The following is an 11,549-nucleotide window of genomic DNA, read 5'->3' on the forward strand; positions in this document are numbered from 1 at the left end:
CGCGCACCATTCCAGAGTGGAACCGCCTGCCTGTAGAAACTGCCACAGCGCCATCCCTGGCATCCTTTCAGGCCAGGCTGGCAACTCTCCACTGACCCATCATCCCTCCCCCCCCCTACCCCCAACCTCCCCCCCCCCTGAACTTCACCCCTGACCAAGCAATAGACCGGAACCACCATCACCCAAGCGTAGCAGATTCATCACCATGCTGATGTTGGCTACCTATCACTAAGAAGAAGAAGAAGATGGGAGTCGGGATTCGCTTTTTTTGCACTGCCATTGATGCCAAGAACGGAGCAGCCAGGGTCATTTCAATTTTCATCCAGGAATGGCACAAGCGAGCCAAACCGGCCGATGGTCTTTCGACTCCATGGAGACAGCTGGTGAAGGTAATACTATTTTTATTCCTACATTTGTTGACGACAGAGTGCAACGTTTCTAAAATATGATCGGTGCTAACAGAGCAGCAGGAATATACGTGCCCTTGATGACTTGGTCACTTTCGGTTTCACGGTACCAGTAAAGTCGATCGAACCCCCCCCCCCCCCCCCCCCCTTCCTTTTAGGACCTAAACAAATCTGAAAAAATCAGGTCTTGAAAGGAAGAAGTCTTGAGATGAGAGTAAATATAGAGAGGTTGTGGACAGACAAATCTGAGAAAACAGGGTCTTAAAAGGGAGGGAGTCTTTAATCAGGGGATATTAAAAGTGTTGTTCCACTGTACTACCAAAAAGAGGGGATACTGTTTGATGTTACTGTAAAGACTTACAGTAACACTGTTCTCTCCGATTGCCAGTGTTTGTACTTTGTAACAGATTGTATGACCGGCACGGTTGGCCTTGTGGTAAGGCGCCCGCCCCGTGATCGGGAGGTCGTGGGTTCGAACCCCGGCCGGGTCATACCTAAGACTTTAAAATTGGCAATCTAGTGGCTGCTCCGCCTGGCGTCTGGCATTATGGGGTTAGTGCTAGGACTGGTTGGTCCGGTGTCAGAATAATGTGACTGGGTGAGACACGAAGCCTGTGCTGCGACTTCTGTCTTGTGTGTGGCGCACGTTAAATGTCAAAGCAGCACCGCCCTGATTGGCCCTTCGTGGTCGACTGGGCGTTAAGCAAACAAACAAACAGATTGTATCCTGAAATTTAGCACTCCATGTGTTAACATTTCCACTTCCAGGTCTGTAGTGTGCAAACGTGTTGTCACTGTTACAGCTGAAATGAACTAACAAGAATACTAGTCTGATGTACATAAAATATATGGGAGAGGTTTGGGGTCGGGGGTGGATGGCAAGCATAACATTGATAAATGTCTATAGTTTTGCAGTGGTTTGCTCTCTTGTACTATGAGTGTTAACAGCAATTGTTTATAATTTGTTACTCAACTTACTGTAAGGACTATTACTATTAGCTTTTCTCAGCAACTGCAAACAATTGTGACTTAATTGCAAGAGCGCTTCATTAAACATTGGGACACTTCTTTTTTGAGTCACTTGAGAAAAAGTGACTCTATGTAATCGGTCAGTGTTAGTCTGTCCGGCCGGCCGTCCGTAGACACCACCTTAACGTTGGACTTTTCTCGGAAACTATCAAAGCGATCGGGCTCATATTTTGTTTAGTCGTGACCTCCAATGACCTCTACACTTTAACGATGGTTTCGTTGACCTTTGACCTTTTTCAAGGTCACAGGTCAGCGTCAAAGGAAAAATTAGACATTTTATATCTTTGACAAAGTTCATCGGATGTGATTGAAACTTTGTAGGATTATTCTTTACATCAAAGTATTTACATCTGTAGCCTTTTACGAACGTTATCAGAAAAACAAGGGAGATAACTAGCCTTTTCTGTTCGGCAACACACAACTTAACGTTGGGCTTTTCTCGGAAACTATAAAAGTGACCGGGCTCAAATTTTATGTGAACGTGACTCATTGTGTTGTGAATAGCAATTTCTTCCTGTCCATCTGATGCCTCATATAATATTCAGAACTGCGAAAGTGACTCGATCGAGCGTTTGCTCTTCTTGTTTTAATGGCTATAGTGTAGAAACTAGAAATGCTGAGATACATTAATGTAGTCATGAACAACAGCAACAACAAAAACAAGAACATGTTTTGAATTCTGATAGCTAATGAAACTGACAGCTTGATTAGAATTATGTAGTTTTTGCAATTGCTGACTGAGTTGCATCCTTTGGTTTTACCTTGCATTGATTATCACCTTTGCTGACAATTGACTCATTGAGTGCAGTATTGAGTAACGTATAGTTATTTTATTTCAAGTTAACTTCTGGCTCTGCATGGTGTTAATCCTACTCAAACTTAGTCAAAGTAAGGTATCATTATTTATGAATAATGTGAAGTTGAAGATACAAATTAATGAGAAAGTTTGTGTATTTTTCTGTACACTCTTGCTATTTACTGTTTCAGTGCTGAACCATTTGCTTGAATGCTTGATCAGATGATGACAGAGTGACACCTGGTGGTACCCAATAAAACTGCCTTTGCTGCTATAACTACAAGAAATTTCTACAATTCAGAACAGTAAGTGCATGAGGTTCCATTTTAAGCTGTCAAGAGTAAATCTCAGGAATAGATTAGAAGATTTAGTTATGTCACACATGTCTTGCTTTCTTGACTTTTCTCACACTCTCTTGTCAGACTCAGAGAGTGCATGATTGTACATTTTTTTTGCAGTAATTTTTTATGTTCCTAATTGGAAAACAAATGTGTCATAATCTTAGTGTTTAGGATAACTATATGGCAGAGAGAATCATGGAAATGATTGGGCGATGGGGGTGTGTCGCTGGTGTGCAAGAGGGTGGGTGGGTGTGGAGAGAGTAGTGATGGTAGTCAACTACTAACTAAAAGATTACTGATTGCATACATTTAGTGTTTATTGATTTGGAGGGTGGGGGAGGAAGGCAAGCAGTATTATTACATGTGTATGGGTATACTAGTTGTGCATGTTCCAAATGGGGGTGGAGGTTGGCATGGCAAGCAATAGCTCAGTCGGTATAGTGGCCTTGAAACCGGTTGTGGGGATTTATTTCTCAGAATTGACGTTGTGCAGACTCTGCTTGGTTTCTGAATAGCTTATTAAGCCTGTGACTGTGTGCATACATAAAGATCTCAAGTTCACAGTTTCAGGGCTTGGAATTAATGGAAACATCAACACACATGTAGGAAAAACTCAAAAAAAGGAGGGGGTGGGGGGAGTTTGGTCCCACGGTAGTGTTTGAATGAAAGCAATCTTACTTTTTAAGAGGGTAATCTTGCAGGACTATGATTCTTACATTGGTAGTTGACTAGTGTAGTTGTGGTTTTGTACTAGTGAGGAATGTCATCTATGTCATGTGATTTCTTGCTTCTTCTTTTTGTGTGTGCAGCTAAAGATGTTGGACCTTGCCTACAGCCTAGTTTTGCATAGATCTCCAACACCGTGGCTTTACTCTGAGACACCACAGAAAACACAGCCTTTTCTGCTGCTGAAAGGTAAACATTAGGTTAAATTTGTGTTTGTTTTGATTTGTATGTTTTCCTTTTGTAGTCTATGGCAGGAGATTTGTGCAGGTGTACAAATGGTAGAGGTGTCAGAGGAAATGTCCACTTGTTACTTGTCTCTATATCAGTATATATGTATCACAAATACGCATCAAATGTACTGATAGAGACCACATGGACAATTTCAAGCACTTTTCTGCCAGGGGTAGGGTCAGCTATGTAAGAATCATGTCTTACTCTGTTCATGCAAAAATAAGGTTCTGCGTTTGAATCAGGCACCTGTGTTTTTGCTCTTGTTTGTGCCCTCTTGTGAACTGTTAACTTATGAACAACCACCCCAGCAAGCAACTCTTTACTGTTCTGAGCACAACAGAAGGGCGCATGGTCTGGGCATATGGATGGTAAACACATCTCATGCACAAGTACAGGCCTGAAAGTGGCGAGTATTTTCAATTACTCGCCATGGCGAGTAAAAATCATGTAAATGGTGAGTAGAAATGTTAATCTACTCGCCACATGCGAGTAAAGTTGATAAAACAAATGGTTGTTTTGACGAGTAAAGTTTCAGTAAATTATGAGAAGTACATGTACTAGCAGTGCTTCATTTTGTGGACTTTCAGTGCTGAAGTATGATTGTGTGGATTGATCATTTTGTATTCTGTTATTCAGATTGCCACTTGCTTTCTTTTACATATATTTACAAGATGGTGGCTGATTTGTGTGTGTTGCAGAACACAGGTCCATGAATAAAAGAACCCAGCTGGTATTCTTCATTCATGGAAAATGAAAGGAAATTTATCAGCCAGGATTCGCCACTCACTCTGCTAAGGGGGAACCCCGGTCAGCCCTACAGTGGATGAACAGCTTGGTCCTTGGAGGGAAAGGTAACTACTGCAGCACTTTAGAAGGGGTCTATGTCGACCAACAGTGGCTGTATTCCCTGTATGTTAATTTCCTGTACATATACAGGGAATATACTTCCGTTAGACGCCATGGAGTTACTTCAAGCTTACGAAAGTGAAAGTGATTCAATGGACGAGAGTACCAGCGAGGATAACATAATACCAGGCTGTTGGGGGTGGGGGTGCAGATGTTTCTTTAACTAAATCCGTTTTGATAAACGGTCGAAGCATGTTTTGCTTGACTGGATGCCGCACGCGAATTCAGGATTTTAAATAGATTCTCCTATCTAACCGCAGTCACGCGCTTGGCGCAAGATTGTACGATATTATACTTCTTTACAGAAAATCCAACTGTATTCCCGGTACACAGGGAAAACACCTATGGCTATGGGGAATACACCTTCTTTTGGTCGACATAGACCCCTTCAACCTTACAATATGTGAATGTGTAGAATATTATGCTTTTGCTTAAAGCTTGTTACATATGACTAAGACAGAAATGTTAATCATTCCCTTGGTGCAAATCATAAAAAGAACAATAGCGATCTGATGTACTGTGGATCAATCGAGGAAAAGGTGTGTATGACCTAGAAGAAACTGGTTTTGAAAGTGCTGAGGATGGATGGAACATTGATGCAATATCATTTACTACATTGAACCTGGGTTTCAAACTGAAGTGCTTTTTTATGCTTCTTGTTATATATATGGTCTCGATTGACTCCTGTGTTCAAGAGACTGTAAACAACCATAAACAATCTTGTGTTGTTATGTGGTGGTGGTTTTGCTGTTGTCTAGCATCTACCCGTAATTGGCTTTATCAAATGCACCAGAAACGAGCATGAGTTTGTCGGATTAGTGAACTGTTTGAAAAACTTTAATGTATTTGTGGTTGACAGGTTATTATTATTTCTATATTGTGTTCTTCTTTTTCTCAGGTGGGCTGTCTTCTGAAACATATGAATCGGGAGCGTCACATCTTTCTTCCTGAGACATCCCCTCTTGAAAATGGTGTGGCGTTTAGCTGAATGGAAACGTGGCAGTGTCCTGTTTTTCATAGCTTCGATGCGCGAAGTTGGGGATTTCAGCAGAGAATTTATTGATTGATTAATTAATTAGTTATTTAAGCTCACCTCACTCCTTAGTGTTATTTAGGGGGATGGGGGGGGGGGGGGTGGTGTTGGCCTGGATCTTGTTAGTGAACTTTCTTTCTGGCAACTCGCATCAGAAATTCCAGGTTTGCTTTCAAGGCAATAGACGGTTTTTGAAAATAATTCTGTTAGGATTATCAGCAGTCCGGAGGTGTAAAAATCCCTGTACTGCAGTCAGGTTTTTCAAAACATCTCGAGCACGCTCTACGCCTCTGACGGGCTGTATCCCACAATCGGGACAAACGACCAACTTGGATGTGTATGCCATGCGCACAATATGATACCCCTTGCCTTTAAAAATCAGCGGTCACGAGTTCATCAGAGTTCAGAATTTGTTGTGTAAAAGATAGCCGCTGTCAGCTAGCCATTCGTGGCTCAGGTGATTATATTTAATGCAAATTTAAAAAAAGGTTTCTTATGTAGCGCACGCCGCACAGCATACACATCACAGTCAGTCGCTTGTCCTGATCGCAGGATAGCGTGAAACATGCTCCGGGAGACTGCCAATAATCCTTACATAGTTATTTAAAGAAATTGTGTATTGGTACAGCATGTTATGCATGTACTAAGATAGCTATTTGTAAATATTTGGTAGATATTTATGGTGGTGTCCCGAATTGCTCCCTCCCAATTTGCCCCATCCCATATGGTCCCCAATTATTCTTGCATTTTGCTGTGAGTAACATAACGTGTGCAAAGGCATTTGTCTGAAGCGCATTTCCAAAAAGACCCCCCGCGGGTTAGGGGGAAGAATTTACCCGATGCTCCCCAGCATGTCGTAAGAGGCGACTAACGGATTCTGTTTCTCCTTTTACCCTTGTTAAGTGTTTCTTATATAGTCAATGTTTGTACAGATTTTAGTCAAGCAGTATGTAAGAAATGTTAAGTCCTTTGTACTGGAAACTTGCATTCTCCCAGTAAGGTAGTATATTGTACTACGTTGCAAGCCCCTGGAGCATTTTTTTTATTAGTGCTTTTGTGAACAAGAAACAATTAACAAGTGGCTCTATCCCATCTCCCCCCCTTTCCCTGTCGCGATATAACCTTCGTTAAACACCAATTAAAGAAAGAATTTCCAAAAAGCATAGTTACCATTTGTTTTTTTAAATCTGAATCCGTGACTGTTGTTCTTGAATACTCTTTCGTTTAGGTTTCCAAAAATGCTGATATAAAGGGGAAGGATAGTTGAAACTGTAACCGTTTACATTTTGCTCCCAGATTTGCAGTTGTTGTTTTTACTAGGAGTTTGGACGGGCTCGGTGTTCTTGTGGATAAGACATCGGCCTCCTATTCAGAAGGTCATGAGTCAAAATCGCGGCCGCCTGGTAGGTTAAAGGTGGAGAATTTTCTGATCTCCAAGGTCATTGCTTATGTGCAGACCTGCTAGTGCCTTATCCTCCTTCGTGTGTACACGCAAGCACAAGACCAAGTGCGCACGGAAAAGATCCTGTAACCCATGTCAGAGTTTGGTGGGTTATAGAAACACAAAAATACCCTGCATGCTTCCCCCGAAAGCGGCGTATGGCTGCCTGAATGGTGGGGTAAAAACGGTCATACACGTAAAAATCCACTCGTGCAAATTTGTGAGTGAACGTGGGAGTTTCAGCCCATGAGCGAAGAAGAAGAAGAACTATGAGTTTTACTCTTTTAAAAAAATGATTTTCAAATTCGAAGATTGCCACAACAGTAGTCTATCTCATCCGACTTGAACCCTTCAGACTCCCTGTACATGTACTTGCAGTTTAAACTCATATTTTGTCTGAGAATAGTTTTCAAATGCAAAGTCCTTCAGAAAAACTGCGAGATAAAAATCTGGAGTGCTAATATCGTGTTGGTGTATCGTGTCAGTGGCCGAGTGGTAACGCACTTGCGCTCGGAAGCGAGAGGTTGCGAGTTCGACCCTGGGTCAGGGCGTTAGCAATTTTCTGCCCCCTTTCCTAACCTAGGTGGTGGGTTCAAGTCTTTCGGATGAGACGAAAAACCGAGGTCCCTTCGTGTACACTACATTGGGGTGTGCACGTTAAAGATCCCACGATTGACAAAAGGGTCTTTCCTGGCAAAATTGTATAGGCATAGATAAATTTTCATAAAAATGTCTACCAAAATACCGGTGTGACTTGGAATAATAGGCCGTGAAAAGCAGGATATGCGCCGAAATGGCTGCGATCTGCTGGCCGATGTGAATGCGTGATGTATTGTGTAAAACAATATTCCATCTCACACGGCATAAATAAATCCCTGTGCCTTGAATATGTGCGCGATATAAATTGCATAAAATAAAATTAAAATAAAATCCCCGAGCTTAGAACTGTACCCACAGAATACGCGCAATATAAGCCTCATATTGATTGGTATACATGTAAGAAATGTTAAAGTCCTTTGTACTGGAAACTTGCATTCTCCCAGTAAGGTAGTATATTGTACTACGTTGCAAGCCCCTGGAGCAATTTTTTGATTAGTGCTTTTGTGAACAAGAAACAATTAACAAGTGGCTCTATCCCATCCCCCATCCCCCCCCCCCCTCTTTCCCCGTCGCGATATAACCTTGAACGGTTGAAAACGACGTTAAACACCAAATATAGAAAGAAAGAATAATCTTTGAACAGCATTTGGTTGGAAAATGAAAGTCTTCACAAAGCTATCTTCTTCTATTTGTGTGGGTTAATAAATAGGATTTAACATAACAATGTGGTACTGGTATGGGTTTTGTAAAGTGATTACTCAACTTCTGTGAATTGTACCTTCGTGGTGATCATGCTACACACTGGGTAATTCAAGCACAGAAAATAATATTTCTTAATAATTTGGCCTTATAAATGTACTCCGTGACTGTATTTGTATATGGTGAAAAGGAGAAGATATAAAATTTGTGAAATAGGACTTCGTATTTGGTTTTGTCATAATGAATTTGTTGTTTCTGTGTGTGTGTGTGTGTGTGTGTGTGTGTGTGTGTGTGTGTGTGTGTGTGTGTGTGTGTGTGTGTGTGTGTGTGTGTGTGTGTGAGCATGCATGCGTGCTTATGTGTGAGTGCACAATTGTGTGTGTGTATTAATCCAGCAGAAACAGCTTCTCTTCCATACATTTGAATCATTTATATTGATACCACATGGAGACTATTCTGAACACACAAGCGTGGTTTTCTCTCTACAGTGCTTTTCCTAAAGTTAAATATTGAATTTTTGAATTTAAAAGTTTTTGGCACACCACTTTAAGATAATGCTCAAGGAAAATAAATAGTCTTCTTTTTTCATTAACGCTTTTTCTCACAGTGATGTGTCAATATCTCAGACGCAAATCCAGAGTCATGCACCGTTTTATGCTTGGGAAGCGCACTATACTCACTTTGGTAACGGTCACTGTTAGAAACATGCATACCAATCAATCAATTAAGCGAAAATGAATGATAAGATTCGATTATGTTCTTCTTTTTGTGCACAGGCGGTTATATACAAACGTGCATAGTGTCAAAAGAAATCACACACACACACACACACACACACACACACACTGAAAGTATGAAGAAGCCCCTCCAACTTTTGGTTGAGTTTGACTGCATTACCTTGAGGAGACTGACGACACTTCACAATGGAAAAAATAATAACTTTTACATTTCAGTGATTTGTTTTAAGTACAAAAGTACAAGTGAAAGTAGAAATAAATTAATGTGACACTATCCCGTAATCACATATCAGGGTCAACTATAATCAGTCCATTGGTTTACAAAACTTTATTCAATTTGTTATCATGACAGAAACAATGCATTGTTTTTTTAAGATAACTCAAGCATAAATGCTTATTTTAAGTCATCCTGGTATGTACATAACAAAGTTTAGCATGATGGCGGACTAGATACATTTACTCATTTCAGACAACGAAAACAAACAGACAAACCTGATGCGCAAGCAATCAAAAAATGGAGGCCGGGGTGGTAGTACAGAACTTGGTGGGGGTAAAAACAAGAAACAAAAAGAAATGGGGTACGAGAGAACAGAATTCAGCATAAGGGGGAAAAAAAGGACGACGAAGACTTGGAGCGCCAGAAATGTTGGAAGAGTGGGTCACGTCACAATAATATTAAATGCACAGAAGACACACACGCAAAGTTAATACATTTTGTGATCGGCGAAAATGGCACTAAATTACATAACGATTGGGCCATAATCGATAAGTCGAAACAAGGACACAAAACACGAGAGAAATTACGAAGAACAATTGGTCAGGCAGCATTTGTCTCATGACAGTGTCAAATGAACATTATGAATAAAATGTAGAGGCTCATGTACGGAACATGCCTGTTTGTCTTAATAAATTCTTGTACAGTTATGAATATGGTCTGATTGACATTCCGGGAATATTGCGGGATGCCTTTCAATAATATTTCAATAAACTTATAATCAGTTATCAATTGACAATAATCGTACATCTCTACACAAGGGTCAATGCAACAAATAGTGCTCAGCAGTCTCCCTTGGGTAACCGCACTCACATTTGGGGCATTCCTTGAGGTGCCGCTGACATAAATCAAAATTCAAATCACTCATACCAATACGCAGTCTGCAATTATGGACTTTTTCAAATCTATCTCCAAAATAATAATGACATGGTACTTTAAAATCAACGTTGATTGCAGTAAAGTAATTGACTGACAATTAGGGTTGTATGTGGGGTGCCTAAATTTTGAACTTTTCTTATTCCCGAATATTTTTTGTGGGCGCAGAAGCACGGGGCAAATGATATTGTTTTTTTCTGGAGGGGGATCAGACAATATAAAACCAATTAGAGGCCGAGTTGCCTGACAGAAAGGCCAATTCTAGCCCCAGTCCATGCCGGTTACATGTAATTAGCTATGCACACATTTGAGATCGATACCCAACCTTACTGAGCATCAGTTCTTTGCGTTATTTTAATTTTCTTTTTTTTCTTTAAAATAAAAAAGGGAATGGTTTTATTGATGTCATTTTATTATGTCATTATCTAGTCAGCATAAATGACTTTTGTGGATACAGGAGAAAGTGTTAAAATGTGAAGATTTCAAGTGTGGTTTGTGGTCATCTGCTCAGTTGACCACTTAAAATGTTGTTTCATTTGATGATACGTTTTGTTTGGTGTTCCCGCTTGAATGTGACAGTAAGTTGTACAATGTTACTCTGTGTGTGTGTGTGTGTGTGTGTGTGTGTGTGTGTGTGTGTCATGTGTGTGTGTGTGTGTGTGTGTGTGTGTGTGTGTGTGCGTGCGTGAGTGTGTTTGTGTGTGTTGCCGGGTGTGTGTGTGTGTTTGGTAACCGGCTTTGTACAGCGGGACCACCTTATTTTGTCATGTATTTTTATTCATTCTGGAGCTTTATTAAATAAACTGCCCATTTCAATCACAACTCTGGTCTGGTCTTATTGTCAGTGTTGCATAAATGATTGTATGTGAGCTTGTGAACATACAAAGAAAAAAGAAAGAAACATTCTGTGTCGAAATATCTTGACTAAAAATCAGGCGGAAGACTATACCTGTTGCATTTCCTATTATGCTCAGGCAATTATAACTGAGGGCGGAAGCGACAATGATTCGTTTTCCCCCCAGATAACATTAATTTGTAGAGACGGAAAAGGAACACGCACATTCTGGAACTGATTTGTGTAAATAACTGAGAGGGTGTTTTGTCTGTTTTGTGAAACGGTCCTCACACATTTGCAAAGTTCCACAGTTAGGCAGCTGAATTAAAGCATTACATAATGCATAGTGTAAACTCTAGGCCTACTTCAAGGTCTTATTACTTCAAGATGCATACACGTGCTGTTGTATCTGTTAGTGCTTGCCGGACACCAGTGCTGATTAAAATTGCTTAGATTGTTACTAATTTGAAACTACAGTATGTCCTTTTACGCGTTGTGGCAACTGAATTTTGTTGGTACCGATGATTTATACAAAGACTTTTATCACAGGTTTCTTCCATATCAAACATTTATACTTACCTTCAAGTTCGAGTTTACCTTTACTTTCACGAGGAGAGT

The 11,549-nt window shown here is 40.5% G+C and overlaps 1 long non-coding RNA gene across 1 annotated transcript; it reads left to right on the plus strand.

Annotated features, from left to right (window-relative positions):
- The first annotated feature begins 232 nt into the window (after positions 1–232).
- LOC138957915 (uncharacterized) lies at positions 233–10,462 on the plus strand. Its single transcript, XR_011453224.1, has 5 exons — positions 233–389; positions 2,424–2,537; positions 3,383–3,488; positions 4,229–4,381; positions 5,335–10,462. It is a non-coding gene; the product is annotated as an uncharacterized lncRNA (long non-coding RNA).
- The last annotated feature ends 1,087 nt before the right edge of the window (positions 10,463–11,549 follow it).

Source organism: Littorina saxatilis, unplaced genomic scaffold, assembly GCF_037325665.1.
Source record: "Littorina saxatilis isolate snail1 unplaced genomic scaffold, US_GU_Lsax_2.0 scaffold_376, whole genome shotgun sequence".
Taxonomy (NCBI): Eukaryota; Metazoa; Mollusca; class Gastropoda; order Littorinimorpha; family Littorinidae; genus Littorina; species Littorina saxatilis.